Genomic DNA, 22,656 nt, shown 5'->3' with positions numbered 1-22,656 from the left:
ACTTGGTGAGCAAGTGATCTCTGATAGAATTCAATGATGCACATGCCATTCAAAACTTCGATCTTGATTGGTTCAAGTGGAATGCTGTAGAAGGACCATGTCGATTAAAGATAATGCTGTAATGTAGTTATATAAGAATAGCAACTAGAGCATTAAGTCAACATACTGGGTAGAATATGATGGCTAACTCGTGTAAACGTGATACGAAGTTATTCACTTAAGGATATCTCCTAGGGGAATATCCGATACCACAGGCATTACTTTTGTGCCAAACGGTGCGTTAAATAGCTCTTTTCCGTGAGGGACGGTAAAGGGAAGAGCCCATCAACCCACCATGGTTTACCGTGTCAAAGCGACCAAAACATTTTATCTTCAACGAAGCAAATATTAACCCACGGTTCATTGCCAGAAAACCTGCATTCTAGCCGTCTGTTTCTTTTAAAATAGCATGCGATAATATTATATCAGAATAAAATATCTTTCCTCGTCTCACTAGAGAAAAAGATAAATTCACGGATATGAATATTTAGCCATCAAGATGGAAGCAAAATATTCCATTTCAAAGATAATATAGTGGATATTTTCGTACCTTACACAAGTATAAAAGAAACCAAAGGAAAAACCAAATTTTATTGAAATTCTTTGTCCCGTTTTTGTAATCCTCAAATCCCAGAGATGCGTATCTTTCTCTGGCATTTATTGTCACGTCCACTACCTTCAATATAAGCTTCGTCGGCAATATCGACTAATATTTTTTTCAACCGAAATTCGTACAGTAGGCAAACTATTAGGGGATAGCAGTGCTTACCTGGACACAACTTTCCGACAGGAAATTGGAGATCTGTCGTCATTTTTTTTCTTTGGTGTGTCGTTCCAGCGAAACACTATGATAAACCTTACCAGAGATGTGTAGTCTTTTCCACTAGACTTATATTGAAGTTCTCAAGGGATTAGAAAGTTACAAAAGTCCAGCCAACCCCGAAGCACAACAGGAAATCAATAGCAAACGATTACAGAAAGAGGTTTATTTGTAGGTAGACAGAAGAGACTTTGCTTCAATATTTTCAGAACGTAACAAAACATGCATAGTTTAAAGCAATTAGAGAAGGCATTTCTCTTCCTTAGAGAAACCTGTTCGCGGATCAAAGGTATATTTGTTTTTTAGTGTGAAACGAGTATTACAAACTGAGTCGGAAAAAGTTCCATGTGACAATTCATCACTCCACTAGGATCTCTGATTTTTCCTCTCCGTTTTAGGAATTATAACGTCCAAACCTGAACTGAATAAAGATGAGCATGACGAAGTAATACAGAAGACAGTACAGCAGTCCAAACTTAAATTTATTCGAGCCATTTCTTTTTCACTACAACGCTAGCTAAATCTAATATAATAGTTATAATATATAACTATTATAAGTGAAATGGTTAGAATAGGTTGTTTATTAACTATCTTGTCTTCTTCTGTATTGAGTCAGGTATTTTTAGGGAACTCTTAGGGGATCGCCCCAAATGTGAAAACTATTCAATGGTTAGATGAATTTGTAATTGAGCGAAAGAGAAATCGGAAATCCTGTTTCAAATTCAAATTCAAGAATTTGAATTTGAACAGGACCGGATTCTTTTTTTAACCAGAATCAAAATTAACAAAGTTATAGAGCTTCAGAGAAGAATGGTTTAAATATAGAATTTAAGGTTGTAGAAGTTGATATAAAACTTCAACGAAACAATAAAGAATTCTATTTTCACTTAACTTGAGAAGGTCGTTGATGTATTGCGAAATTAGAGTGGATGAAAGAACGTAGTTTTGTAGAACGTCAACATTAGCTGCTGGGTTTTTACAGGGAGGATAAAGATCCATCTATTATTACACTGTGCAACGTTCAACCAGAGAGAAACACGGCAACCAGTTGCAGACACAAAAAACAGAACATAAGGTGGTAACTTGAACGCACCTTTGTGCAGAAATGATCACTCTACAGATATAAAGAGCACTTGACATGCCCATACCTTTCCAGAGAATTTTTCCAGAGGTGATTGATATAAATGAGATTTTCTGTTGATCGATAGTGGCGAAATTCATACTGTAGATTATTTATTAGTCGAAACGTTCCAAATGAATCGCCCTTCTTAGGAATGGGTTGAAAATCATTGATGTCATCCAGAGGCGAGCAATTAGGCTCATAGATGATCTCTCTCTCTCTCTCTCTTACAGACTCACTTCAACCTCTATCTTACAGAAGCAGTGTTTCAGCACTGTGTCTATTCTACAGGTACTTCCATGGTCACTGCTTCTGTGAATTGGCAACCATCATTCCTTCACTTTCTATTACACCTGATATTACAAATGCTGCAGCTGCCCAGCACCATTTTACTGTGCAACTGCAAACACACCGAACCTGCTTCTATTCATCCTCTTTTATTCCATTCACTTCTATCCTCTGGAAAGCCTTTCTTGAGAAATATTCCTAAACTGCAACCTGCAATCTTCAAAATAAACATCAATAAACTTCTATCTCAGTCTTCTTCTGCATCCCACACATGGCACTGATGTACCTACAGGTACCTGGACTTCTCGTGTATGCGATCAGTGTGTGTGTATATATGCAGCATTAACCTGAAGAACGAACGAAGTACTTTCTGGGTGTAATTTTTGTAATTTCTTATAATCAGACAGTAAAATTATGTCCAAGTACTTCAGTTTTGTTTTGATATATTCTTTTACAAAGTACGAATTTTCTTTCTAATTGCCAGTGAAGGTTATTTATTTTAGTTTTTATCATTGAACAATACTTAGCTAAGCTTATGTGTTGGTATACTTGCAACAAAGAACCCTGATATGCTGAATACAAACAGTGTAATTTTGAAAAAAAATCTGCGTCCTAAAATATACAGAAAATACATAGAATTCATCTGTCGTAATTGGAATTACGACAGATGAATACTTGTTGAGCAGTGTAATAAATACTGTAGGGATGAGACCATTTGCTAGTGATAATCAATCACCATCGTTTTTCATTTTAACCGTGCAATCTCCCACCTACATTATTCCTTTGGGTGCAAGAGATAGTGTCTGTGTTACAGTCGTTTTGTCCCATATGGACAGTTTTTGTATGTGTATATATTTTTCACACACACAAAGCTTTGTATGCCCTTCTTTACTAAAAAAAAAAACTAGAGAGTTAAATTGTCACCACAGTAAGTGTCTCAACACTCTAGTTAACATTATGATACTTGTAGCACATAAGCCCAATCTTTATTTTTTTTTTTATTGTGACCTGACAGTGGGGATCCATCTTCTATGCAGAAAGATGGTAGGACCTCAATATGCAACCCCCATATTATTAGAAACAACAGGCAGCGGCGTCTTCCGTGGTGCAAAGAGCATATACGGTGGGACATGGAAGTTTGGAAAGCTGTGTTATGAAGAGGCGAATCACACTACACCTACGCTAGCAGATGGACGGGTGTGGTGTAGCGGATGCCCAGTGAACGTCTCCAGAGTGCGAAACCCCAAATATGAAATTCGAAGGTAGTGGTGTGATGGTATGGTCTCGGACCTCTGTTTGTGGTGCAACGAACACTGAACTCCGCCAGATATCTGAATATTCTGCACAATGCAATGCTTCCTTTCTGGAATTTCTACGGAACTGACCATTGTCTCTTTCGGGAAGAGAGCTGTCAGACATGAACGTCACTATACTTGACTGTCCTCCACAGAGCCCTGATCATATGTGAACATATGTGGGATGAACTGGAGCATCGGGCGAGGTCAAGGGACGTCCGCCCACAACAGTCCAGGACCTTATTACATGCCTACCAGAAGAATGGTCCAAAATTCCTATTGATCGCTATCGTACGCGTGTGGAAAGTATGTGCCCATAGGATTGCTGCAGTCATCGCAGCGAAAGGAGGGCCCACATCTTATTAAGGTGGACATGGCTGTTTGTTCCTCACCCTATAATGTCCGTTAACTTCTTTCCAAGCAGTATATATATATATATATATATATATATATATATATATATATATATATATATATATATATATATATATATATATATATATATATTCTTCCTTCACCTGAAGTATAACATCCTTTTTAAGCCGCTGGCATAGCAAACTGTGGAGAGTAAATTAACCGCACTATTATTACCAAAATTTTCAAAAAAAGCCAATTTATTAAAGCCATAACAAGCCATTTAACCTAACGCTTTAATGAAATGTTATGAGGATGGTATTAAATAATATGCTTGGGGAACAGGGGAAGTAGATTATACTATGTGATGACAAGAGTTACGAAGATGTCGACAGAGTCAGGAAAGAATAGATAAAAGAAGTAAATAACAGAGCACAGAACTCGGAGAGACGGAAGAAATCAAGCGGGAATAAACAGAAACGCAAATATGACCGACCCGAGAATGCCCATTGAAAATAGTGGAATACATTTTAGATTCTGAAAGGATTCTCCACACACGACAACCACGACTCATTATACTAGCTACTCTTGTATGGCAGAGGTAAAACTTATTTTCCGTTGTACCAACTGCGATGAGCTAGGAATTCCTAATTTGCTACTTTGCTTCACTACACATGGATGGTCGAGATATTCTCCTAAATAAGATACGTTATTGAAATGAATGAAAGCATTACTATTGGATTCTGTTACCACTAATGTTTTAAGAAAGAATAGCGATAAACAGAAGCTGGTCCGTGCCTAAAAGTCAAATGCGCAAGTATATTAATGTAGGCCTAACATCCTTTAATATTTTGCTAGCGAGCCGCTGCATTAGACCGAAAGATGTACAATGATTAAACTATAGCAATAAATAGTATTTACGTTTCAAAACTGAGGGCTTTCATTATTCACATTATCAAAAACTACTGATTTAATTTATTTTATTTATTCTGTTCTTTACAAGGGCGATTGCTGGTCTTGAAATTCACGCTTGCTCTTGTTATCATTCGGGGAGTGAGAGGTGTGATTGAAGTCTGATTAGCGGAATAATGAATTATTGATCATTTAAAACTATATATTTAGAAATTTATATACATTTAATCATACAAATACAACATTTATTTTGCAGCACTGGTTTAAGACGACGTGGAGGAATGGAAATGGCTATGTGCGCGCATGAAATCCCAGTGCTGCAGCGAGGACCCGGAAGTTCCCACAACCGAGCAAGCCAAGGTAGCTTTGACCAGACGAACAAGCATCGGTCTTCGATACACAACGCAAAACTCAATTATTGCCGCGCAAGCTTAAGACGTCTTCTGTCTACAAAAATAAAAGCTTAAATGGAATGCTTATAAATGCATGCATTTATTAACAAATAAATATTACTTCTTTCTCAAGTAATGAGCTTGCGCAGCAAGCATGGAGAATTCGCCCCTGGTTCTTTATCTACATCATTTTATCGAGATAATTTCCGTTCTCACCGATCGGTTAGTAAATAGTGGTCTAATATTCCAATACGCATATTAACCAGAATTCTTGACTGATAGGAACAGATATTTATGGACAAATCCAAAGATAAAAAGAGCGTTGGAAGCTACATATCTTTCAATGAAATGTAAATTTTCAGTGGAAAGATAATTCAGAAGGTAGCGGTAACTGGGAACAATTCCTCAACAATCTGTTGGAGGAAACAAGTGTATTGAATAAACTAAAACCAAGGTTATCCATAATTTCGATTTACTTATTTTCAGTTAAATGCACAATTTGGTAGCGTAGGGTTGTCAGGTCTATTAGTGAATGATGATAATGCGCACAATATATGCTGAATAGAGAGATTTCTTGTTTATTTAGGTGTTCGCTATCATTACAACTTAGACAAACACCCAAAACAAAGTAAAATATCAGAACCGTGAATAATTCCAATGAATCTACTTGCAGCACTACAAAAGAAAGACAGAGTGTTAAATAAACTGGAAAAGCTACAAAGGACATTAAAGTAATACGATATGATGAAAACGTTTTCTTCCAGGCATAGAAATGGGCTTAAATCTCTCTCTCTCTCTCTCTCATACACACACACACACACACACACACACCGCATTCGGCGCCTCGTGTAATCGCAACTAATCTCATAGTAACCTGAGCATAGCCTCTCGAGAACTAGATGAATGCAATACCTTCATCTTACATCAATCATGTATTCTTCTCACTCCAATGTACCAGATTAAAGTAGCTGCTATTCGCAATAGTGCTGTACTCTATGAGAAATTGGAGTCAAAAGAATATTCTCCCTATCTTCATAAGAGGATAAAAGAAACCTCTCGAAAACAAGCACGTCCGTGTATAATTTAATTCCCCAATTTCACGCTCTCAAGGACCACTTCAGCATTTTGATGACGTACTATTACTGCAGACCACTCTTGTAATTTCTTTTATGAGATCCTACTTTTATTACGATACGACGGTTTCTTGGAAAACGTGGAAAAAAAAATCTACGATTTTAATCTATTTAACAAATGCCGTTTATGTGCTCGAGTTAATTTTGTATATTATTTTCCGTGCGAGAAAAAATTTGCGAGCTGCAGTGGCAACAGAATAAATTTATATTCTGGTCGTATACGTTTTAATTCATCGACTTGCAGCGGTGTATTGATTATGTGTGTGTGCATGTAAATCTGATATTATTTTTGTATTATTTATCATGATTATTTCATTTATTTATTTTACTATTTATTTTTCGAACAGAAATACATATTACCGTAACTCACAGCGCCACCACTTAATTTCATCGTCGAAATGTAATGATTGTTATGGCCCCCTATCTGCTGTATCATAGCAACGCTACAATAAACACGGAGACTTGCTCTTATAGAGTTATGTCAATAGGTGTAGCATTACACAAGAGGTAATCAAATATTCTCATGTTTATTTTCTTGCCGGAGCATATTTACGCAATAGACAAAATGAAAATAAATGGATTTCGAAACTCCAAGAAAGATATTTCGAAGTATAAAACATTTTTTTTTAAAACTGAAAATTTATAAATATATTAATTTGAAATTAGTATATTTAAAGCAAATCAAATAATTTTTGGTTGCTTTCAGTGAATATTATTTGTGATATATCTTGTATATGTTAATTATTATAAAATATTCTATTAATTTTAATTATCTGCATAAAATAAATCAAACGTTTGTTATGTTGGTAACAACTAATGCGACTGCCGAACGTATCTCCTGAATTTTAATAGTTGTGCAAATTTGCTTATGCATGTTCCAGGAAAGCAACCATCACAACCGTGCTGCAATTAATTGGTAATGTGTTTATAACAAAATACGCTTTCTTATTTATTATTATTATTTTGAGTACGTAGTTATACTCTACGTACATATAGAGGATGGAATATTTTGAAAGATAAAATTAATGTTACTGGACAAATAGTTGACAAAATGTAACTAGCTAGTGACATTTTTTTTTGCAATATATCACGAAACATACGTGTTATTTATAGACGAATATACAATCTTAAGAATAAATCTGTGTTTTTTTTTTGTTTGTTTATTCCCCAAAGGATACTACTTCCTTTTTGGGAATTTTGCAGCTACTCTCTTTCATCACTGTCAGATGATCAGTGCGATCTCTTGCTGACGTGTATAGATGAAAGTAACAAGAAATGGTAAACTGCTGCCATTTCGTGTTCCTAATCCTAGTGAGTATCGTGTGAATTTATTTTTAATTCAAGGGGAACAAAAAAGGAACAGTTCTGCTACCAGTGCCGTAACTAGGCAGGCGCAATGAGTGACAGCATAGGGCACAAGACGAAGGGGGGGGGGGGGGGGCTGAAAGGATTTCAAAAAATAATCAGTATTATATTTTCATTTTCAAATTTTAAATTTTGCCGTCGTGGGCCGATTTATAAACATAAATTATACTATTGATAAACAAAATTTCTATTTCTATCGTATTTGTTTTGTTTTGTTTTCAAAAAAAGTGGGGGGGTTAAATCTTGCACAGGGCCCATGAAAAGCTAGTTAGCACTGTTTGCTAGTACTTACATTATAAAACATGCCTTAGTAATATTTTTTATATACTGTATTTAATACTAAGAAATTCTTGTATTTTGTAAGTTTTGGTGATAGTGTAATTTTCTAATATGCGGACATCTTAGAATATATAAAACTTAAAAATTAAGTGTTAGGCAGTTGGGTAATTAAGATTACCCAACTGTCTCTACCCTGCAACAATATTTCAATGGCCCCCTTTTGACCTTGAGAATTTTGTTGGGCCCTCACAACTCTTGATGGGTTCATCTAAATTCGCACCATTTTGCAGAGTAAAATTTCTTGATGTCAGATAGCTGACCCACTTGACGAAAAAAGAAAGAAAAAATTAAATTGGGAGTTCCGATCCCATGTTTACTTTTCAATCAACAAGAGTACTTTACTGAGGCATTATCTCTGCAATTTTTGTGGCACTTTGGGAAAGAATAATAAACAAAACTTAAATTACAGAAGTACGAATTCAAAACGTTTCCTACTTGTAACTTTCATTTTTCTGCGCTTGTCATGCGAAACTGAAACAAACACAAATCGATGCTCACAACGGTTAGTAAAAACGTAAGCGGTTTTCGGTTAAAGGCTGCGTTTCAAAAATCAATAGATCGATGGCAGCATTATTTCTTACAAGAAAATGTAAAATGCACATAGTAAAAAAAAAAAAAGGAAAAGGATGTTATGATAAATATGAAGACAAGAATGATATCTAAGAAAAATGTTGCCAGAAACGCGATTACTTATAAAAATATATAAAATGGAAATAGAGAGAGAGGATCTCTCACAGCTGTTGAACAGTGAAAGTATAAGGGGCCCATCAGTGGAGACGTCTTAATGCATGGTTTGATAAAACCATTTACTTCAATTCTGGGGGAGAGTTTCCGCGTGCTTAAACAAAACTAATAAATCTTAGAAAACTTATCTAATTTATGGATGACGTTAAATGTTGATAAAATATGCGTTTTTTTATGTAAATGAAACACGAAGACATTATACAAGAAAGTGCAATTCTTTTTTTCTTTTTTTTTCTGCAACTTTTTTCATGACTCCAGCGAGAATTGTGCATCAGAACTATCCCAGGTGATCTACGACAAAAGAGAAAGATTTTTTTTTTTTTTTTTTGGTTTCAGAAAGAGTTGAATTAATACTTATACTTTTCTTTTCTTTTTTTGGCACTTTCACTAATTAAATAATACTATACTAATAGTATATAACTAATAGTATAAAAGATACTATTATGTCAGTTGGTTGAAATTACGCTAAACTAAGGCTATAAGACATCAGTACGTTATGCTTCTCTTTGGCCTGTTTGTTTGTTTCTTACTTACAAGACCTTAGATGTAAGAAACCGAAGGGCATCGTCAATACCAACCATGTTAAGGAGTTTTTCCAGTGACCTGGATGACTTCTAACAGGGGATGATAAGTGGAAGCCAGAATAATCGATACCAGTGTCTGTCTCGGAAACTGTTGCTCTGCTATCATGGGTAAATGCAACAGTGTCTTGGATATACTGAAAATAAAGTGGTAAACAGAAAATATCAATAAACGTCAAAGAGTTCAATATGGCCTGATTCATACCGAATTTAAGAACGAAATTTTCCAACATTTCTCTCCGATCAGTCTGTGGATTAGACTGATAATTCGTCTCCTGCTTTTAGCACTGGTAACCTCTCCAATTCAAATTCTTTGCGTTACATGGTTGTCCTGATGCCAATGAACCATTATTAATATGGAAACTGTCAACAGTTCACATAACAAATCTTGATCATTTCCTTCACTGAGGTCCACTTTATAGGACTTGACGATGACTGCTCTGGTGAAGGCGTACCATTTTTCATTTCTTTCGTTCTTTCCTCAATACTTTATCGAGCCTAGACTGTTCACACAGATATAAGAGAGAGAGAGAGAGAGAGAGAGAGATCAAATTCAAAGAAAATAACCCGATAAGAATTGAAATTGTAATAGACAACAAAAAGGGATGAAAAATGAAATATGAAGAGAGAGGAGATGGATCTAGAAAATTTAAATCGACACTAATATCTTGTTAGTGGGCATTCAAATAAAAGGTAATGCATTCCGAACGACAAGTATGACAACCAGTAATAGCAAAACAGTTGATACCGTCTGGTGAGACTGCATTTAAGTACGCCGCAATCACAGAGATCGCTGAAGGGGAAACTAGATAGGTAAATAATATCGCCCAGCGTCAGATAAGTTATCGATTTTTTTTATCGTTTTATTCAACACAAGAGCTCTAGTAATATTAGGTTCGGGCAACAGCATGCAACCCAGTGTGACAGAAAATGCGTCGTTTCAATATTTATTTGAACACTTTTGTGATCTGTAGTTAGAATACTACACATCACGAAAAACAGCACTGCATAATTTAACAGCTGTTCGTTGCATTTATGCAAACAAAACAGCATGTATGCTACCCATAAACATCTCTCAGGTCTCAGTAAATTAAAAGCTTAAATTGATAAATATTTTAGTGATAATGAATTAAAATAAAATGACTTAAAGCTTAATTGAAGAGTGACGTAGTTTCGTATTAGCTTCCATTAGCAAGAAACACTTACAGGTTATATTACAATCACGACTAGGGAAATTTCTTTCGGGATTTTTTCATCCAGTTGACGAGTTAGTCCATATTTGACGCAGATAAACAGAGTTTTTATTTTATTCTTTACATAAAAGAAATTTTAATTTTTCACCTGACAATCCAGAAAACCGAGCAGAATACATGTTTCAATATTTATACACACGTAGACACGCTCGCCAGAAAGCAATATAATATTATATGATTTAGGAACACAAAATGGTGGCAATCGTCTGAAGTATTCGTAGATTTCCATATGGTAAGCTGGCAGAAATGCACTCAATTGTCGTGTGCTAAAAGGTAGAGACTGAGGAGCTTACTGATTTCCAGAAGTCAGTGCTAAAAGGGATACTGCGTATTTATTTAGGGAAATGCAAAGACATTCAAACATTTATTATATTTTTTATCACAAAATGAAAACAGTACAGTACTGCATCACAAAATATGAACAGTACGGTTTTTTTTTAACAGCAATTCCAAATAGAACATGTGTTGAAACCTATGCTAAATACTACCACACCAGTGTGACTAATCAAAAAAAAAAAAAAAAACGGAATTGATGGAGGAGATTCGGAATTCATTTTTGGAGAGAAAAAAACCATAATTTGGAGAAAAATGATTCAATATTAATGATCCAAATGGTCCATGAATACGCGAACTCTCTGGAGTTGTCATATAATAATACTACCAATAATAGTCAACTTATTATCTCTACAATGTTTAATGATAAGAAATATATGAAACACGTCCCAACAATTCACCAACTCGCTTAACAAATGAACAGATAGTTAAGATGATCGGATTCCCTAACAACCCTATTTCATAATTTTGGTCTGTCTCAATTTAGATTAGTATTTTCTAAACTGTAGAGGTCTAGAGTAGCTAATGTCATTTTTGATATCTAGAGCAGCAGCTTGGACTTCTTTTCTCTCTCTCTCTCTCTCTCTCTCTCAGAACATAGGACACAGATCAGCATCGTCCCTATCTTCTGAGGACATTTACCCAATGTCCAAAACTTCAGCCCATATCCAGTCTAATCTTTAAAAAAAAGATTCCACAGAGCTATTTTTCTATTAGTGTCGACTCAATTATCTTTAAGAGTGTACAGTATCAACAACAATTTCTTCACTTATTTAGGACTAGCTAATTAATGACTACTACCACTATGAATTTCGTCATTTGACAAAGTTTTACGTGGTCAACTTTTTTAAGCTCCACAATAGCATTCAAATTCTGCGACTAAGACCGTTGATTTTCTTTCCAAGGATGGAATTCGTATCCACTCGACTGAAAAAACTGCAGTCTTGTATTGTTTCTCGAAAAAAAAAAAAAAAAACTGAGCGAATATCAAATCTTCCCTAATTTAGAAGTCTTCTCCAGCATTTCAGTACAACAAATGTAGTTATAAAGAGTGAAGAAATCTTAATCCTGTGCAAAGAAGAGAAATTCAGATAACTGATGATCACTGTTTCTGCCTTTTTTTTTTTTTCTATAAGTAGAAAATGGGTACTTCTCAACGGCAATATTATCCACAGTTCCTCAATGTCCCTCTAAACCAGTGTTTAGAGGAACATTGTTTTGTTTTGACTATAGATATCCTAAACCTTTCAAATCGCTTAGCAAAGTCAAATATATATATATATATATATATATATATATATATATATATATATATATATATACACATATATATATATATTTTTTTCCGGCTGATTCGTGGATCCAAACCTGAATTTTATGGCTGTACCTCAACTTAGAATCAATTTAAAAAACGCGTAAGTTTATTCCAGATACTACATTGAATGAATCGTATTATCAACTAAAGTTGAAAGCATGATCCTGTATAACTGTGATGTATGAGGATGCTGTTCAAGTGATCAGTAGAGGATTGGTTAGAAATAGTTTACATACAAAAACTTCTATTTTAAGATATCTGAAGTATGGCTGACGGGTTTTGTTTGCTAGAATGATGTTCGTGGTTACCATATTTACTAACTCCCACTGCTACATCAGTGAAATTGTCTTAGTTTTTCTGTAGATTGATAACAGAATCATGCCAAATGTGTAATTCTTACACATTTGGCATGATTCTGTAATCAAACAGATAATCAAGGTAATCAAGCAGCGGTTATTTATTTATTTTTAGTTATTTTATATTTATTTTATTTAGTTTTAATTATTTTATATTTATTTTATTTATTTTTAACACTATTATTTCTTTATCTATCGTTAGCTCATGTCTCCTTTCAAAATCCATCTAAGTTCTATCAGAAACTGCCATCACGGGAAGTTTGCAAACTAATTGCTTCATGATGGTTGTAAGAGTTTCCTAATTTGTTGTACTTTTAGGGAACCAATTAACGTAGAATACCGAAAGTCGGTTGTCCAAATAACCAATCACTGATATTGTACAAATATCAGTGATTGGTTATTTGCTGTTCACTTTTTTAATACAAAACGATATATGATTACTTCGATAAATCTTAAAAAAAAAAAAAAAAAACTACACACACACACACACACACATATATATGGTGAGAGGTAGAGCCTGGTTGCCTACCGAAGGTATCAATTCACTCCCCCTCACACACACACACACCACAAATGAAAAAGCATTCGAGGATTAATTTTATTCTTTTATTTGGTATACTTAATCGTACAAATACAATGCATGTATTTGAACATAATGCGAAAATGTGTTTATCAATACAATGGATTGATATTATCCAAATATAAATAAAAAGTTCTCTAACGAATGACTAAGTAAATTATCAGCCTCCCTCAACCATATGTGAGGTTGAGGGAGGCTGATAATCATTAGCTCGATTTTTCCGCTGTCGCTGATCTCGTTATTAAATATAACATAAAAATGTGATTTCGGAGCTAATAAGAACAGATGTAATAATAAACGGTAAAACTTGAAGAAACCAGTACTAAGAATTTAAGAAAAATATGTAACATGTTTACAAATATAAATATAAAAAATGATAAGCTGAAAATTTCACGTATTACATTCATTCGGTCGCCACTCTCATCATGTTGTCTACTTAATTGTGTCACCTGCCTTTTAATTGCGTTACACGTTTATTTTTGAAGATAAGAAGAATATTTCAAAGAGAAAGAGGGTACATCATTTATATGAAGCACTATACCAGTGGTGTTCAACCTTTTTACTACGCGAGCTACTTTTCTATAAAAAGTTATTCGGCGATCTACTCTCTTATATAGATCACGTTCCCCCAACCTGATGTCTGATTATGCACAAATAAACAACTCAAAAAAAAAAAAAAAAAATACACAACTAAAAACTTTATTTGTGTATTTAAAAATTTATTTATCACTTTTAACACAACAAATATTTTAATACAACAAAAAAAAAAAAAAATATATATATATATATATATATATATATTGGAATAAAATATTTATTTCTCTATTTTGGAAAACCAAAGTTAGAAAAAACAACAGATTGATTAAAAACTCACAAGTTACAGAAAATGCTGGTTGATTAAAAAAAAAAAAAGTTAATGTGAAATTTGGCATTGTTTGGACCTCACAATATGTTCATAGTCAAGTTGATATGAAGAAGTGGCCAATCGCAGACAATCATCCAAATGATCATTTGTAATTTGGTTTCTTAATTGATTTTTTATGACGGTCATATTTGAAAAAGCGGATTCTGACAAGTATGTCGATCCGAAACACGACAGAATTTTTCGCGCAATATCAGTTAATATTGGGAATTTTTCATGTGCATACTTCCAAATGACTTCATTGTTTATTGATTTTAAATGTAAACTATTCTGAATGTTTCTTATCTCAAGTTCTACTTCAGCTTGGTTTATATCAAACAGCCCACTAATTTTATTTGAAATTTCTGTGATGTTGAAGTTTTCTTGAAATGGATTATTGATAAAAGATACAATCATTTCAGTTTTATTAAAATCTTTAAATCTTGAATTTATTTCTTCCTCAACTAATTCTATTTCATGAATAAATTCTTTTAAATCATTTCTTGATTCAGCGAAGCATTTCTTGATTTTGTTCAAAATATTTTTATAAATATGGGAGATGTCTAAATTCGCGGTCATTTATATATTTCTTTAATAAAAGTAAGTATTGTTGGAAAGTTTTTATTGAACTTAACATGTCAATTAAATTTTTATCTCTACCTTGGAACTCTAAATTTAAATTGCTTAATTTCGTACAGAAATCTACTAAAAATAATAAGTGTAACAACTATCTTTTATCACTCAATTGTGGATAAATATCTTCTTTTTCATCAAGAAAATTTATATCGTTAATTAATACAAGAAACCATTCTAAAAATTGACTTCTGCTGAGCCAGCGAACATTATTGTACAGCAGAAGTTCCCTATTATCATCTCCCTGTAATTTAAATAACCACTTGCAGGGCTTTTCCTCGAACAGAATTTACAATTTTAAATGTAATATCCCAAACATCTTTTACTACACAGTACTTGTTGGTAAATAATACAGTGGTACGTTAAAAAATCTGGATATTTCTCATCGTTTTTACATAATGAAATGAAGCCTGATTTATTAACTATCATTGCAGGAGCGCCAACAGTAGTAATAGACACAAGTTTAAAAAGCGGAAGTTTGTGTTGTTTCACAAATTCATCAAATGCCGAAAAAATGTCTTCTCCCCTATTCCTTTCCAATAATGGTATAATTTTCGAAAGTTCTTCTTTACTTGAATAATCTTGAAATACCATTAACTGAGCAATATCAGTGAAGTCGTTTGATTCACCAATTGTAAATGAAAACGCAACACACTGGTGAATGTCTGACATTAACCTGGCCTGGAAACTTTCTCTCTCCGGCAATTGGAACTCTTCCTTTCGGCAATTTGAAACCTTGTCTGCGGCCTAGAAGTAGTCTCTCTCTAGCGACGTCTCGAACTGAGACGCTCCTTTCTGGAAGCAGGAAACTCTTCTCTCAAGCAACGAGGATCTGGGCAGTCTCTCTGACGGCAACTCTGGACCGGGTGGCCTCCCCTCTGACGGCAATTCTGGAATCGGGACCCCCTTCTGCTTGCTTCGGTCCCTTTTTATTAGGCCTCCTCTGAGACCTCGCATTACGTTTGGCAACTCCCAAAGAATCGGTATGAGTCTTTCATCTTAAGTTTCAAGTTCGGCATGCCTTTTGTTCTCCTCTGCTTTCTTTTGATTGTAAGTTGACGGCCATCGGAAAGTTGTTTGAACTCTTTCTGACTGACTTCGGAGATGTTTACACTTAGAGCCTGCAAGCCTTTCTCATACATACAAGTTTCGATAACAATCTTTCTAATGCCGCCATGTACAGCTTCGGCGACAAAAACATTGCCTTTGTTTTTAACACTAACATATTCTTATTAAAGCAGTATATACAGTTAGCGTCAAAAGAGTTATTTACAAAAACATCTAATACAAACTATACCAAGACAAAGTTTATTTTTTTACAATATTCACATGTCACTTAACCTAAGTAAAAAATCGATGTAATGTGCTTTGCAATATTTAATATTTAAGCTACAATCGAGTTTTTACACTTTGCTTATATTCATATTCACTCGGCTCGCTGTTTGACTTCCACTGATCCAAATTAATTCATTTACCCGGACTTATAAGAAAATTACTGATTTGACAATTTTAACGAAAAATAAATAAACAATAGCAATACACTGAAAGCGAATTAAAAATAATACAAAATAATGATAAATAAAATATTATGTTTTCAGTTTTAATTAAATTTGTAAGTAAGGAGGAATACACAAGAGATCGACCAAAAATCGCTCCGCGATCGACGGGTTGAACACCCCCTGCACTATACCAATTACGGTGTGACCTTGGATTTTCGTTATTCTAATGAAACAGTTCTTCCACAAAATTAAAGTCATTTATATACGAATTTCATTGAAGATAAGACTCTGTTGAAGAAATGATACTGTGCTTATCAGAAGGTTAAAGAATGATCTTAGATCGCATTAGGAACCTCTGTAAAAAAAAAAATTAAGTTAAATTAAATAAATCACGATGAGCTCCACTCCTTAAACTCTTCCCTCTCCAGCTCCCCCCCCCTCCCCCAAAAAAAAGAGCTGAGTTTCGGAACAATTTATGTCTAAGTTAGAAGAAAGAGAAATTCCGATTATTAAATAGAAACCATTAAAGTGTACAACAGATATCATTCAGATGATGAATTAAATGAATTAAAGGTGGAATACAAATAAAATTCCAATAAATTGCAAATATTAATGCTGTTACAAAAATAGCAACAGCCAAAAATAAAAAAATAAAATTCAACTAAGCATAACACTGATACTGCAAGGAAGTGACGTCGTTAGCAGTCTAATGACGTTTCCTGTAAAAGCGATTGCACTTCTCGTTTTGAAATAATCGTGTTAATTATGTTCTAGGCTTTTTCTTTTCTTTTTGTGATAGTTTTCATATGCATTAGTTGCAAAAGAAAGTAAAGGTTTTTTTTTTATCATTTAGAATATTCCTGAGTAGGAAATTGGATGCTTGATTTCATTTTTAATTATTATGATTTATAATTATTGGTAATTTAATTCATTAGGGCAATTAATATTTAGTGCTCCAAATGACGCATAATAACGCATTCATTGTGTATTCCGTTTGAAACACACACACGCAAAATATTTCTTTTTATGCCTTTTATCCATGTATGGCGAAATATCATACTGTTGCTTAAGAGACCTCTATAGTCGCAAATAATAAGCACGATTAAAAGAATCGGTGAATATTGAACATTTCAAGTAATTCTCGTGTCACAATATCATTTCCGGTTCATTCTAATTCTAACATTAGTGCGTTCTCAAACTATACAGAAAACGAAATATACTTCTTGATTTATCGATTAAAGCAAGAAAAAAATCACTGGAATTTTGTAGTATTGTATTATTTTATACTTTTACTGTTCACTTTTTTAAATATAAAAAAAATACTCGAGTAGTTGTAAAAATTTGCTTACGTGAGTTAGAAGCGAACAAAAACAAAATAAATTAAATTTTGATTCCTTTTCGCTATTCCAGTTTGATTCATAAAGAAGAAAAAGAAGGGGGGAGTAAATATTAAATATTAAAGGAACCATACTGCATATAAATCGCATAAATCTAGTCTGGCAGCATGGCTTAAAATAAACGATTTGTTTAGGCGAGTGTAATTGAACTGAATGCAATAAAAAAGTCCTAGCAACTTCTCCGTTAAAATCACTCATAACTTCCCGTTTGTCAGCTTTCACTAAATTGTCTGAGTGCACAAATATAAAAGCTTACAGCATTTCTAAACCCTGTCACCTTTCACCTCCCAAAGAAAAGGAAGAAGAAAAAAAAAATTCGATTCTTCTAATTCGACATTGCCGTGTGGGTCGGTTAGACGCACCTGAGGTTGTACTTTGAGTTTATGGCTTCACGTTCACAAGTAATGTTTCGTTCGAAGGTTTACGGCATGAATACTTTTGTGGACTTATGGGCTAGGAACGTGAACCAATCAAGTTTAGAAGGAGAAGCTTTTTGAAGACGCCATAAAAATTCCCTTTGCCGAAAAATAAAAGGGCAGAATTTTTTTTCCCGTTCCCTCTGAGCTATAAGAAAATAGCGTAGCAATATAAACATTTTTCTTACCATTTTTTTAATAAAACAGTTATTGTAGTTTTCGATATTAGTTGTTATGATGCAGACTGCATTCGGTCGTGTCCTAGGGAAAATACTGGATAAGTTCCAGACTGCTAAGAAGGAAATAAATACACTCAACTTGAACAACCAGATTTTGGCAGCATTAAAGTAATTACATACACAAAACAAAACACAACTAATACTTATCTGACAACGTCACATAAACACGCATTAGGGTACGCCGGTTTAGGTCATCCACCTAGCTTAATACTATTTCAATGGGACGTTGAACATCTTGACGTATTATAACTTTTTCGGAGAGAGGGGATTTCCATGTTAATGAAGGCTATTTATAGCAAATTTCTCTCTCTTTGTTGGAGAACGAATACAATCTGTAATTCAAAAGACCTGCCTCGTTATTTCCTTATGGTGTGACCACCCGTGGTTCCAACAGCTTTCAAAAAGGAAGAAGAGATGATTATATAAAAATAAATATTCTACCACTTGTCATCTACTTAATGTTACTTCAGTAAGCGTTTTGATTTGTTTAACACACAAACAGACAATGAACTCCGATTTTACTGGCTCCTATCTATACACATATAAAAGTATATAACTGCCTTGCAAGTTACATTGCAATTCACGCCTTAATATTTCTGAAACATTACACATAAATAAATAAATAAATACTTTTCAGCACTTTCCTGTTTATTAAAAGAAGAAAAAAAACACATTAAGAATACTAGCATGATAGCATATTTTTACGGACATCGATATGGATTTCTTCTGATAGTCTAGCACTGCAAAAAAAAAGGGGGGGGGGGAATTTTCACGGAGCTACACATCCTCTCAAAATCAGATTGTGATAGAAAATTAACAGGACAAAGGAAAATCCCAAAAAGAGTTCTTTCCATATGTGGCGAGTAGAAGGAAGAAATGTTATGGAAGGATATATTCAGGGGCGAATGCTGATCTTGAAATTCAGGCTTGCTCTTGTTATCATTCAGGGAGTGAGAGGTATGATTGAAGTCTGATTAGCGGAATAATGAATTACTAACCATTTAAAACTATATATTTAGAAATTTATGTACATTTAATCATACAAATACAACATTTATTTTACAAATGAGATTCTATATTTTTCAATTTAGCTACTTGAATATAAATTCTACCCTACGGTTCTTCTTTATGAACTGGTCAATAACATCGTCATAAAAAGTTGGTTGTAACTTGGTTTTCCCAAGCAACACGCACACTTGTAAAGGCTGGCTTAAGATCACTGGCTAGAGCTACTTTGACTACGTATGGCCTGTGTTTAAGACGACGTGAAGGGAGTGGAAATGGCTATGTGCGTGCATGAAATCCCAGTGCTGCAGCGAGGACCTGGAAGTTCCCACAACCGAGCAAGCCAAGGTAGCTTTGACTAGACGAACAAGAATCAGGTCTTCGATACACAACGCAGAGCTCAATTATTGCCGCGCAAGCTTAAGACGTCTTCTGTCTACAAAAATAAAAGCCTAAATGGAATGCTTATAAATGCATGCATTTATTAACAAATAAATATTACTTCTTTCTCGAGTAATGAGCTTGCGCAGCAAGCATAGCAAGCATGGACAATTCGCTCCTGGATATATTTAATAAATGTACGTGATATAAAGGCGACAGAAACACAAGAAACAGTGGAATTACTGAGCAATTACTTTGCACACAGTGATCTAGGGAGATATTACAGTGGCAGACTGATATGAGAATAGAGGAAAAATTAACTGAAGTTGCTTAATGATATATCGCCGAAATCTCAATGAGAATACTGCTATGAAATAGAATGGAATATTAGTTTGTGCATTACGAGAATATGCAAGAGAACTTACAGACGTTAGTATCTCAAGCGTGGTTGATTAATAATATTTTGCAAAATTAATCAAAGCCAAAATTCAGGAATATGATGAGCTATTGGGGACAGCACAACACCGTGGTGAGGAAGTCTTGCCTTAGAAATTTACTCTGCTTATAGAAGTAGAGTGACAGCACAGTTGGATGAAGAAAAAAAAATGGATTCGTTATGACAATGTTAGACTTTGCAGAAGCATTTCACATGATATGCCTGTAAAGGCATATCATGTGAAATGCCATTCCCACCTGTAAAGTAAATTAAAACAAATGGGAATGGAAGAGCTGGTGACATGGATAAGAGGATGGCCTACCACTGGTCGACAGTAAATAGTGGTGTACCACAAGGTTCTGTACTTTGTTCACTATTATTAATATTAATAATGTTAAGTTAGATACGACAACGATAAATAAAGGTGATGTAGAAAGATCTCCAGAATGACTGCAATGATCCAACATTGTCAGCAAAGGATAATGGCTGCTGGTTCACTGTAAGTTATGCGCCTCAAGACGAAACAATAAAATAAAATACAGTTTGTAGTGCATTGATGGAACCTGCACAGATAGAAACTGATGATCCGCGATTTAGAAGAATAGCGGATATGGAAATGAGCTTATAGAGAATGAGAATATACTGTAAACTGGACAAACCAGCACAGCGGACCACTTGGATGTCGAAAACTAGGACAGAGAACTTATTATCTCTCTGTTTATAAAGTTAGATTCGTCCACATCCGTACTTTAATTTGGTCGCCTGGGTTCTTGGAGATGAAGAGCTAGTGAGGAGGATTCAGAGGGAGATAGCCAAGATAGTGTTCAAGCGTATGGCATACTTCGAACATACTGAATGGCTGTGGGTTACAAAAATTGGTTAACAGACATTGACAAAAACGAATATGCTGCTAAAGGGATTCTGAAATGTAATTACCATGTTGTTTAGATGGTTCTTAATGAAAATCTGTTCTGCCCTTGCATTTCATTTAATTAAAATAGGCTGATTACAGTAAAATATAATAATAAAAATAAAAATAAAATGAAATTAAGCTTTTATCTTTCTTTTATATTCTGAAATGTTCATAAAAAACTGTGTGGAGGAAAACAACAAAAAAAATCGTATATATCATAGTGCGTTTCTAATTTACTTATGTGATGAATTTTATTACAATTTTTCTCCCATACACTTAATGTTCCTGTGATTATTATTATTTTTTTTTTTGGCAATTAAGCTCTGTGAAAAATAAGTACATTTTTTCAATTAATTATGTTTATTTTTATCACAAAAACTGTTTAAAAATTACATTGTTTGCGCCTTTTTAGCGATAATAATCGTGGCATCAATTTTGTTTTGTAATCTCGGTTGGCAAATTTCTAGACATAATCAATGCGATAACAATATAATTAGATTCATTTTAAAGAAAGTACAAAATAATATTTTACCGACGGTGTCCTTGGGGAATGTTCTGCGTTCAGTCATAGTATAAGTGAAGAATAATAACTTTAAAACATTTCCGACCGAGATTTCCAAAATTTCAAAAATACCGCAGTTATTTTTTGATATATCGCCACAATTCCTATCGATTTCCGCACTTTTTCTTCTTTAGACTGAAATGGGTTTATTTATTGGAAACAGATACTACATCGTGCTGCATAATTTGGAAAGAGAAAAACCAGAACAACCTAAATGAATATCTATAGTGAAGCAAAACGGAAGTTAGGGGGATAACTAGGACAGGAAGAAAATTATTCGCTTCCAAACTACAACATTTTGTGAAACTTTAAGAATGAAATCAATGAAACTTAATGAAATCGGAAAGATGAGGAAATTGTTTTACTTTGATTTGATTAGTTAAAATTTACAAATCAAAGTTTACAAATGCATCGCCATTCCATACGAAGATTCTTCTATAGGGTATTGTGAATAGTATAGTATAGTAATAGCAATAGTTATGAATCACCATAACTCAGTAGATATCAACGATGCTCTTTAGATGGAAATACCAGGGTTCGAATCTCATCTAGGACAGGGAGAACTTGTATTTTAACCCAGAATAAGTTATCTGACTTCATGTAGAGGTGAAAGGATTTTTGTTACTGGAAACTCGGGTTTTACCCAAAAAATGACTAAATGGATAGAAGAACGTTCGCAATTAACGAACATAATATATTAGCCTCGACTTTAGGTGTTCGGTTGTAATTCAAAACAATAACGATAATTTACTAGTATAATTTTTATTCTGGAAAATAAATACAGGTTATGTTTAGATTTGGTAACAATAAAGCGCTTATCTAGAAATGTCGCATAAAAAAAATTAAAAAAAAGTCCATCGTTCCCCTCCTCCCACCATTTTTTCTTCTATCTACACACACACACACACACACCTGGGTTCGAATTTAATTTTGCCAACTACCGATATTCACATGTACTCGTAGGTCTAATGTTTTACTACCATATTTTTCCTTACTGGCAATGACAAAACCATGGAACAATACATCATAGATAATTATAACGTCTTTGAACTGTA

General features: G+C 34.0%; 1 protein-coding gene across 1 annotated transcript in view; it reads right to left on the bottom strand.

Annotated features, from left to right (window-relative positions):
- LOC150102240 (uncharacterized) overlaps window positions 1–22,656 on the bottom strand; it is a 266,604-nt gene that overhangs the window by 178,475 nt on the left and 65,473 nt on the right. The gene's annotated exons all lie outside the window — the stretch shown is intronic.

The sequence above is a fragment of the Typopeltis vanoorti genome, chromosome 10 (assembly GCF_054136105.1).
Source record: "Typopeltis vanoorti isolate ZY-2024b chromosome 10, IOZ_Tvanoo_1.0, whole genome shotgun sequence".
Lineage (NCBI taxonomy): Eukaryota > Metazoa > Arthropoda > Arachnida > Uropygi > Thelyphonidae > Typopeltis > Typopeltis vanoorti.
The sequence above is the reverse complement of the archived record's forward strand: the minus strand, read 5'-3'. Positions and strand labels throughout refer to the sequence as shown.